The sequence below is a fragment of the Paroedura picta genome, chromosome 8 (genome assembly GCF_049243985.1).
Source record: "Paroedura picta isolate Pp20150507F chromosome 8, Ppicta_v3.0, whole genome shotgun sequence".
NCBI classification, from domain to species: domain Eukaryota; kingdom Metazoa; phylum Chordata; class Lepidosauria; order Squamata; family Gekkonidae; genus Paroedura; species Paroedura picta.
The window spans coordinates 73,827,508-73,838,505 of record NC_135376.1 but is presented as its reverse complement, the minus strand read 5'-3'; the positions used below and the strand labels follow the sequence as shown (position 1 = coordinate 73,838,505).

The 10,998-nt window shown below is 44.5% G+C and overlaps 1 long non-coding RNA gene across 1 annotated transcript; it reads left to right on the top strand.

Moving 5' to 3' along the window:
- Nucleotides 1–4,886: 4,886 nt before the first annotated feature.
- LOC143842667 (uncharacterized) lies at nt 4,887–9,371 on the top strand. The gene is made up of 3 exons (XR_013233266.1): nt 4,887–4,910; nt 5,529–5,574; nt 8,866–9,371. It is a non-coding gene; the product is annotated as an uncharacterized LOC143842667 (long non-coding RNA).
- The last annotated feature ends 1,627 nt before the right edge of the window (nt 9,372–10,998 follow it).

Sequence of the window (10,998 nt, the reverse complement as noted above, 5' to 3'; positions counted from 1 at the left end):
AATGTAGGCAGAACATTTTGGTAAATCATTTCATTATCAGGTTATCTGATAATGGTTGCAATCCTATGCACACTTCCCTAGCAGTTAGTCTCATTGCGTTGAATCCAACCAGATTTATCACTGGTGGGAAAGGGAGGTCGTTTGTCCAACAAAAAAGGTTGGGATCAAAGGATCTTCACGGATATAAAAAACATGTAATAAGCAGGTGAACTAGCTGGAACTGGGCAAAAATATAGCCCAAGTACAATGCAATGAATATAGAAGAGCTTATTACAAAAGATGCTTACCAAACGCAGATGATGGAAACCCCATAAGCCTTATTTCTGCTTACTCTTTCATTAAATGGCAGGTCCTCCCATGTGGTTCTGTGGTACAGAGGTGAAGCACCCACTTTGCATGGCAGAAGGTTCCAGATTTAATCACTGACATCTCCAGGTAAGAGAATCAGGCAGTGGAAGATATGGAAGACATCTTCTGAAGAGCTCCTGCCAGACAGTGGAGACAACACTGACCGAAACCAGCCAAAATATCGGACGCAGTACAAGGCAGCTGTTGGTGTGCATTCCTATCTTCCAATGAGCTGGAAAGCACCCAGCACGGGAAGAATGTGCACTGCAGCAAAGGACTGCCCTCACAATGGATGAAGTGCCAATGGGTATAATTAAAGAACAGCAGGGAGGGGAAGAGCAGGGAGTGAAGGTTCATGGTCATTTCTTCTCTTTCAATGCTCACTTGAGAGGGGATGTCTACAGGTGCACTCATCTTTACTCACAAGAAATAGTTTGCTATCTGTCTAGAGCAGGGGTAGTCAAACTGCGGCCCTCCAGATGTCCATGGACTACAATTCCCAGGAGCCCCTGCCAGCAAATGCTGGCAGGGGCTTCTGGGAATTGTAGTCCATGGACATCTGGAGGGCCGCAGTTTGACTACTCCTGGTCTAGAGGAATGGGGTAGAGGGCACAGAATAGTAATTGTGGCCATTAGGGTGTTTAGAATAGTCAGATCCCCAATACCTGGTGGCTCAGCTTTCTTCTTAATGCAGTGATCCCCAACCTTTTTATCACCAGGGACCAGTCAACGCTTGAAATTTTACTGAGGCCTGGGGGGGGTGTAGTCTTTTGCTGAGGGACGTCACCACCGCCTGAGCCCCTGCTCCACTTGCTTTCCTGCTGGCGCCCCTGACTTCCTGCTGCCCGCTGGGGGGGGCGCTGCCAGCAGCAGCTGGGCAGTGCTACGCCAAGGGGGAACCCCAACCATGGTGGCCGCCGGAGAACACCAAAGGTGAGCCGGCGGCAGAGTGGCAGGGCAGCCCCTGAGGCAGTAGCCGGGGCGGATGGTGAGGAGGAGCTGCGGCCCGATAATGATTGATCCACGAACTGGTACCAGTCCTCAGACCGGGGATTGGGGACTACTGTCTTAATAGACTTGGGTGTTTCAGTTTGCATGGTTTTCTTAGACTTTCCCATCACGGTCCTCCTTTCCAACCACATGTATGATGCTGCCTCCAACTTTAAAAATCGTGTACAGCTGGGGGGTGGGAAGATGTTATTCTGGATTTTTTTAGTTGAGACTTACTCCTTAGTGTCTCACTGTTGGTCCCGTAAGCCCAGCTCGCTTTGCACTCTGTTCCTGCAATCGTTTTTCAAACGATGCTCCTGACTGCACAAGCACAAAAACTAGGCTCTGTATTCCAGCTGACCTTGGTTATATTAAGGGTGCATCTGACTGCATAAATGCAAAGGTTGGGGGGTGGGGGAGACGTCTAGTGATTCTGCACTTTGTACAACTTGGTTAATGTAATGACAAGGAGATGGATGAAGACATAAGCGTTCATATTTCAAATGGAAATGCTACCTTTAAAAGCCTCAATTGGACTTTTTGGAAGTCTTTGCCTTGAGGTTTAAAGGCAGATTAAAAATCCCTGGAGCGTCAATTCTTACTTGCTCTGCTGATTTCTTGCCAGTAACTCCCCCTTTGCCTTTTCCTTTGGACTCAGGAGGCTAAAATGAGACCCACATTCCCCTTCAGTGTTCACTAGCTTCTACACATCTGTGTCCAGGGCTTAGGGATTCTGTTGATGCCAAGTGCTGAAACTGCAGTATGAGCAAAGCAAAACTCAGGTGTGAGATTTTTCTTTCCTGCAAGAGGCAAGGGGGGGGGGGACTGTGGTGCATACCGCCTTAAGACCCTCTCCCCAAGCCAGGGACCAGAGACTTGCAGGAGCATGCTTTGAGGAAAAACCTTGTTCCCTCACAGAATATCACCTACTGCAGACATGCAATATACTGTGAGACCCTGGTTACACCAGTACTGTGAGTTATTTTTCAGGATCCAGGGTACACACCAAATAGCCACCGCCTCCTCAAAATGAAGAAAAGAACCAATAAAAGTACAAATATCAGTATACATTCAAGTTTCCAAGGCATACAGAAAATAAAAATACCTAAACAACCTAAACAATACTTCTTCTTAGTTGCAGGAGAAGGCGCATCTTACAGGCATAAAATAAATATATATATATTTTACAAGAACAAGATCAATAATGCCTTCTCCCATTCAATCAAAGCTGATGCAAAACTGGGGCGGACCGCCTGCAGTCACGAGTGCACAGTGATGTGCATCCCGCAGCAGAAGTCTCTAACTTGGTTGATTCAAGCCAATCGTATTGTTACCATAAGATAAACAAGATAATGATTTAACAAGCTTCACTTGGCCACTCATCAAGATTCAAGCAGAACAAATTAACTCCCCTCTGCAAAATGCTTTCCCCACCTCCTTTTCCTTCACACACAAGGTCAAATGGCTCCAGATAACCACTCTTGACATGAAGCACCTGGATAGCACTTTTTTATTCAGTTAAGCATTTTAAAAGTACTTGGTTGTTAGCTGTAGTAGACTTTCAAGGGTTAATGTTCTAACAGAGCCTGAAAACCTTTGAGGGACAGGCAGTTCAAACACAATTCTGTAGTGTCAGTTAAGAATCGCCAGTTGGGAAATGACAGTTGAAGAAGAGACAGTTTAGCACTGATTGTGGCCTGGGAAAGAGGTTAAATCAGTGCATGGATCACAATGGATCCCCATTCAAATCAAAAAGAGACCGGCCTTCTAGTCTATAGAAGTAATCTGTGCCCAGTGGAAATGGAAATAGTTCTAAAATGAGGAGTGATCTGCCCTGAGCTGTAAGAAAGGGCGGTATAAAAATATAATTAATAAATCCCTGATCTGTTTATATAGGAGGATTTGGGGAAGTTGGATGTATATTCCTGCCTTCTAAATGTGAAGTGTCAGTGAAACTCAGATACCTATGCAGAAGTTAAGCAGAAACTGTAAAGAAAGCTCACTCATCAAAGTTTCAAAATCCTCATTGAAAAGCAAAACAATTACTTGCTTGCAATATATTATCTGGAATTAGTATGATTACACAGTTACTTCGTTTTTTATTATTGGTTCACCTCATACATCCCACTCCTGATTACACCTGATCCTTTCCCCTCCAGCTTGGTATGGTGGTTAGGAGTGTGGACTTCTAATCTGGTGAGTAGGTTTGATTTCACACTCCCCCACATGCAACCAGCTGGGGGGCTTGCCATGGCACTAATAAAGCTGTTATGACCCAGCAGTGATATCAGGGCTCTCAGCCTCACTTACCTCAGAGAGTGTCTGTTGTGGGGAGAGGACAGGGAAGGCAATTGCAAGCTGCTTTGAGACTCCTTTGGGTACAGAAAAGCGGCATATAAGAACCAACTCTTTTTCTTCATCATCATATTAAATAAAATAATTTATTTTGAAGTTTCAAAAGGTTCTTGTGTGCCATTACAGAAGCAGAATATAAGAAGGTGATTTTGTCTTTTGCCTGCAGTCCCTGAGCTGAGCCAACATCAAAACATAATAATATGACAGGGTGGGTTCAGCATCATGAGAAGAAAATAAGCATCAATAAGAAGAAAATGGATATAGGAGCTGTTTTTTTTGGGGGGGGGGCATCCTATGCATGAGAGAGGGAAGAGACTGAGATTGCCATACTAACCCTTATGTTGCAAACTGAAACAGGTTGGTAAACAAACCATGCCTGAGCATGGCAGGGACACTTTTATTATTACTATTTTTTTTGGCAAACTTCAGTTTCTGGAGTTTCATATCAAGACTTCACTACAGAAGGAAACTCCTCCACATATCTGCCTTTTATTTCGGAAAGAGATCTATAGATAGTCCTATAGGAATTCTTTGATGTTTAACATGGCAGGAGTAGTTGCAACTACAGACTGGTTTATGGTCACTGTTTGAATAGGATCAATTGCCAAAGCAATCATATATGGGTGGAGCTGTGTCTCAGTGCTAGTGCATCTGCTTGGCATGTAGGAGGCCTCAGCTTCAGTCCCTGGCATGTCCAGTCAAAAGACTTTAAGTAGGAAGTGATGTGAAAGGACTCTGGCCAAGGCCTGCTGTCCACCAGAATAGACAGTTTTGATCTTATAGGATCAATAGTCTGCCTCAACCAGATTCACGTGCATCATGAGAACCATGCCACAGAAAAGTTAGGGCACATAACACAGAATAAACATGAGTCAGATCTATAGTGCAACCTCATAAAAGAAAGGCAAGTACCAACGGAGGTGGACAAAATTGAGAAGGTGCAGAGCATGGGGATGATCAAGCCCCATGAGAAAAGGCTGAGGGATTTGGGAATGTTCAGCCTAGAGAAGAAGAGGTTAAGAGGGAACATGATTACTCTCTTTAAATGTATGCAATTGTTGGTGTAAGGGTTGGGAGCACTGCCTTCTAATCTGGCCAGCTGGGTTTGATTCCCTGCTCCTCCTCCACATGCAGTCTTGGGCTCGCCACAGCACTGATAAAGCTGTTCTGACCAAGCAGTAATATCAAGGCTCTCTTAGCCTGACCTACCTTACAGGGTATCTGTTGTGGGAAGAGGAAAGGCAAATATAAGCTGCTTTGACCGTTAATGCACTAGAGGTTTCATGCCAGGCTGCAGGCTAGAGTTTTAGTCATGGCAGGTTGCCCCACCTCTTCCTGTACCCACATGGGGGAGAATTTGGCCAGTTGCACCTCATCTGTCTCCAATTTGTGCTCCTGCATGAGAGCTGAGGCAGTGAAGTTCCCAGTATTTAAACAGTCTTTGAGACTTCTTTGGGTAGAGAAAAGTGGCATATAAGAACCAACATTCCCTTGGAGGAGGACAGGAACAATTCCTGTTGGCAGCAGAAGGCAGAACCTGTAGTAATGGCTTTAAACTATGTGTAGAACAGTAGCAGCTAGATATCAAGGAATAAATCTATTCACAATCAGAGTAGTTCAGCAATAGAATTGGCTGCCTAAGGAGGTGGTGAGCTCACCCACACTGGCTGTCTTCAAGCAGTGCCTGATCAGATACTTCTCATGGATGCTTTAGGCTGATCCTGTATTGAACAGGGGGTTGGACTAGACAATTTCTGGAACTTCTCACTACTTAAAGTGGAGAATACATATCAATGTTCATGCAATCCCAGTAACTTCTGTTTTAATTCTTACAGATCTATCAGAACAGGAAAGCCTACTTCTGATGCACCTGAAGAACCAGTAAGAATAAAATATCCTGCTAATTATAGTTGTGATATAGACAGGACCTACATTGTATATCTTAATGTCTGAATTCTAATGAGATGGTAACATTTCTTCCGCTATTTTATATACTTTAAAAATATATAATCTCTCTTTATTAACTCGGTGGGAGTCTATGCTCCAATTGAAGATAGGAGGTCCTTTTATAAACAACACTAGCTTCAAAGCCCGTTCCTAAGAACGGGTCTTGAAAGGGTCCTCTCCCCTGGCCGCTGGCCCTGCAGCTTAAGGAGGCTTTGGGCTGCAGCAAGTGGGATGGGCAGGGGCTGACCAGCTCGTCAGCAGGGCCATGACAGAGCTCCTTAGCAAGCCCAGCCTAGCAGGCCAGGAGGCCTTCATTAGCAGGCCCTGCTTAGCAGGCCAAGAGGCCCTTGTTATCAGGCCTTCCACCATGACCCTTTGCCCAGGGCCCTCTCCCGTTACCTGCTGCTGGCTCCAGGTACTGAGACGCGTCTGAGAGCAAAGAGGCTAGAGTCCAGGGACGGAGGGCGGGAGCAAAGCTGATTGGCCCTATTCCAACTTGGACAGCCGGACACGTTCCACCCCCCAGGCTGTTTCACAAATATATAGAGGAACCAGGGATAAGGATATGGATAAACTGATTGAGCTTTCATATAGTCACTGGTGTTTTATGGGTACGTAGGGGCAAAGCCTGTTGTATCCAGGAATACAACAGGCGCTCGAGCTTGGGAGTGGGAAGAGGAAGGGGAGGAGTTGTCCAGTCTGTAAGGGCATGAGGTTGAATGTATGTGTTGTGTGGGGGATTGTGGTGGCATGGTGACAAATGAGGGCATGGGTGTGGAGAGATGGATGTCAAGAACTTGTATTTTGGAATGTTTGTTGAGTGTGGGAGAGGACTGACCTTTGGGAATTGTAGCACAGTGGTTACAGATGAGCTTTCAAGAGCCATGTCTTCAGATATGTGAAGGGAAAAATCAAACTGGAGACTCTTCTTAGGGGGAGATTACATGGCAACCAATTCCTCCCAGTTCTGCATTCAACGTCATTTCCCTTCTTGGCCACAGACACCAAAATGTCCCCCTGCGCTAATACACATGCAGTTGTCACAGTACACAGGTGTCTGACCTGCTCCTTATCTGTCTCCATTTTTTTACTGTTGATAAAATGTTATGTGCCCACATGCTTCTTTCACAGTTGCTCCTTAAAAGAAGAAGAGCTGAATTTTTGTACCCTGCTGTTTACTACCCAAAGGGGTCTCAAAGCAGTTTACAAACACCTTTTCCCTTTGTCTCCCCACAACAGACAACCTGTGAGGGATGTGGGGCTGTGAGATGTCTGAGAGAACTAGGAATGGCTCATAGTGACCCATCAGGCCTCAGGTGTCTCAAAGCAGTTTCCAATTGCCTTCCCTTCCTCTCCCCATAGCAAACTCCCTGTGGACAGTTGTTCAGATAAAAATATTAAGATTATACAATGTAAATTACCAGTAAGATTTTTTGACCTGATGGGACAATTCAGGTTTGGTGGATACATGGAGACCAGAGAAATGGTAATTCTAGAGAATATACTTACTTTTCAGAAAGGCATAGATTCTTTTCAAGAATCAACATGTTTTGGATTTCTAAAGAATTATCAAAGGCAGAGATCATACCAAAGACTTTTTCAGATCATAACCCTGATACTTTGGTTTGTAAAAGAAAAACCAACACCTTTCACTGGAGATTGAATGAAGCGTTGCTGAAAAAAGATGTTGTGGAGAATTGTAAGAATAAACATAAGGAATTCTTTGAACTCAGTCTTAATAAAGGTACTGCAATGAGAATGGCCTGGGATAAAAGTAAAGCCTTTATTTGGGGATAGATAATTAAATATAACTCTGAACTTTAAAAGAGACACACAAAAATGAACTGATCTGTCACCTGTATTTACTGGTCCCCAGCTACCATCTGGACATTGGCAACCCTACTTCAAGGTTACCCTCTATGGTCCAAAGTTAGGTCTGGTGCTAATAGTATGAATTATGCAATTCCTTGAGAGTCAGTGCGGTGTAGTGCTTAAAGAATGGTGAACTCTAATCTGGAGAGTCTGGTTTAATTCCTCACTCCTCAATATGCATCCAGAAGAATGACATTGGACCAGTCATGATACTCTCTGACCTTTCTCTGCCCTACCTACCTCATAGGGTGTATGCTGCAGGGAGAGGAAGGGAAAGGTGTTTGTAAACCACTTTGGACCCTTTCTGATAGTGAAAAGCTGGGGTATAAAAAAACCAGCTCTTCTTCATTGAAAAAGGAGAGAAGTGTGACTTTAGGAGCCTAACCTACTTCACAGGGTTAATGGGAAGATAAAATGTGGAAGGGAAATATATTGTCATTAAGATAGTAAGAGTAGACTAATTTGTTAAATATACAACATTTCATATGTTTTTGCTTGATTAGGGTGGTAGGGAGCCTCCCCTTCCACAGGGAACCAGCGAGTCATGTTGGTGTAGTGGTTAAGAGTGGCAGCCTCTAATCTGGGGTGCTGGGTTTGATTTCCCTGCTCCTCCACATGCAGCCATGTGCCAATCTCACAGAGCAGTCCTATCAGAGCTCTCTCAGCCTGTCCACAGAAATCAAGTCACCTTTAATATAGAACTCTTAAGATCCAAGTGCAGTTGGAAATGGCAAACATTAGATGTGAAACACTGTGACACGTAATGCCTTGACTTTGCAGTTCTCCTACACTGGGCAACCTTATTTTAAAAACCCTCTGCTTTGAAAAAGATGCTACAGCTGGGAAAAGAGCCCACATCAATATACTTGTCTGGTTTTCATAAGAAGCCTAACTTCTGTAAGCTGTTGGGGATGGAAGGAGATACAGAACAAAAAAAAAACCCAAAGCAGCTCTCAAAATCACTGGAAGAACAGTACTTTCTCTTCCAAAAACCCACCCAGGCACTACTTGCTTGGCTTGAATGTGTTTTGTGACTAACCTCCTCCCACAATGAAAAGAATGATTTAAACTAAAACACTCATCCTCCACAGTCTATTCATACCCAAGGCTGTTGAAAGGAACATGCCTCTCTATAGGATCAGAAAACTAAAGTCCCTTGCACTGGGGTGGGTCATCTTTTTTGAAACAACCATGCACAAGGTAAGGTTATGAGTGACTCCTTCAGAGAAGCAGCTGTGCTCATCCATGCAGGTACAGCACTTTGACCTGAAGGCCAATTACCTGAGCTGTAGACCTGAACCATGATGGCTCCCAGCATCATTTTATTAACTTATTTGCTGTTTTCTTTTCTAGAAAGGAGTCCTCCAACTATGGTCCAATTATACACAAACTGGAACAACTCTGCCCTAGCAAGCAGAGACCAAATCGCTGAAGACTTTCAACTTCATGAGCTACTTCCTCCTAAGAGTGAGATCTAACTCTGCTTCCTCCTGCTTTGTGGCAATTAACTATGAATTCCCACAGGCACATCCCGTTTTCATTTGGTTAAAGGCTGCCACCTTCTTCTGTTTCTCGATGGCAGACTCCCATCACTCTTAAGGCTGTGCAGGTGAACCTGATCTGTAGTACTGATAGCTGCAGAGGTCTGGGAAGGTGGGGGGAGGATGTGGTTAGAAAAGGGATCACTTAACAGCTTTTGCCCTCCAAAGAGCTGCCAGTCATCTCTCGGGGAAGGATCAGCTTTCTTCGTTCTGCAGCTAGCAGCTTCCCCATTTCCTCTCTTCTGGAGTGTCAGGAAGGAACAACAGCCACAAATCTCTGGGAAGGAAACTGCATCTTCCTGGAGGAGATGAAGGCCTACCAGGGTGGGTGGGTGGGTGGGGAGTGAGTATGTCACCATCTCTATAAAATGGTGTCACAGCAGTGACATTTCCTGTACCCTGGGAACATCCTGACAGAACGTCTGCACGGCAAAGCCGCCTCAAAGCCATTGACGGGAGCTACCAGAGTGGAGCCAGATTTACTTCGGAACAGACAGCGGGATCCACAGTCGAGATGGTCTGAACAAGAGACGAATATAAAGGGACACGCTCCCCCGACCCCCCCCCCCCCCCGCCACCCATAGCATTCTTTGGCTTTAACCAACATTGAAGCACTTTGGCAAACTAAGACAAGTTGGAATCTAGCGATTGGCATTAAAGGCACATGCACGGGGGGGGGGGGCAGAAGTGACAATAAATATATTTGTGAACCACCATGAGCCATTTGGGAACAGTGGTATAGAAGTTGAAATAGAAATTAAATAAATAAATTCACTGGAGAACATGAGCAGCCCTGGGTTGCTTTAAGAATTTAAGTATTGCCCATTATCAAACATAGTTAACACATCTACCATGGTCAGATGTGACTTCTGTAAATTAGCTTGGTAACTGCACGATAAAAAAATACAATGTGAACTTGGAAAAAATGGGTTGGCCCTCTGGTATGCCCTTACATTTTCGCTCAATTGGAGAACTTGTTAAGTGCGGCAGCCCAAAGGTTGTAAGAATCAAGCTCTAAATGAGCAAGAAGGGGTCCCAGTGGTCTGTCTACATGCACAATGAGTGGGGGTGGGAGAGGGGGAGAGAAGGTATTAATATGAACTTCTGTTCTTGTTTTCAAAGATGCCGGTCACAATTCTGTTTTTGAAATCATCTGCCATAAGTCATACATAGGACAGTGGAATTTGCTTCCAGGACTGTCCAATACAGTGCCTGAGAAGTCCTACTTTGTCTAAAGTTCTGGAGAACTCAGACTTCTTTAGAGTAAGAACTAAAACTCTGTTCACAGACCTTGGGACACCCTGCACTGCATTTAAGAGCAGGTAAGTGACATTTCAAACTATAACCTATTAAGTGTGAAAGTATTCAAGAGGTTACTTGGCCTTTCCATGTACAGAACTCAGGCATATGATGTGTTTAGTATCCTATCCAGGTTTATAACTTCTCAGGACTGCTCAGCCAGTATATATATAATATATTTATGAAAGATATATAAGAGGATCATTGTCCATGGGGGTGGTGATGGGTCAGACATGACTTCACACCTAACAACGGCAACAAATCTATAAGAAAAGTCGTTTTTGTTCCCTACCTTTTACTACCCAAGTAAGTTGCAAAGTGGTTTACAATTGCCTTCCCTTCCTCTCCCCACAACAGATACTCTGGGAAGTAGGTGGGGCAGAGAGAATTCTGAAAGAACTAGTCCTGGCCCATGGTCAGCCAGCTGGCTGCACGTGGAGGGGAGTGGGGAATCAAACCCTGTTCTCCAGATTAGAAGCCACCACCACTCTTAGGCACTACTCCAATCTGGCTATCAGTACTATGTTATAACCAAGTGTGGAAAGAAACATAATACCATAGTTTACACACAGTTGAAATTATGTGTATGGGGGGGGGGGGGGAGGTGAGGAGAAACATTTGCTGGGAGCCTCTTCTGAGCAATACA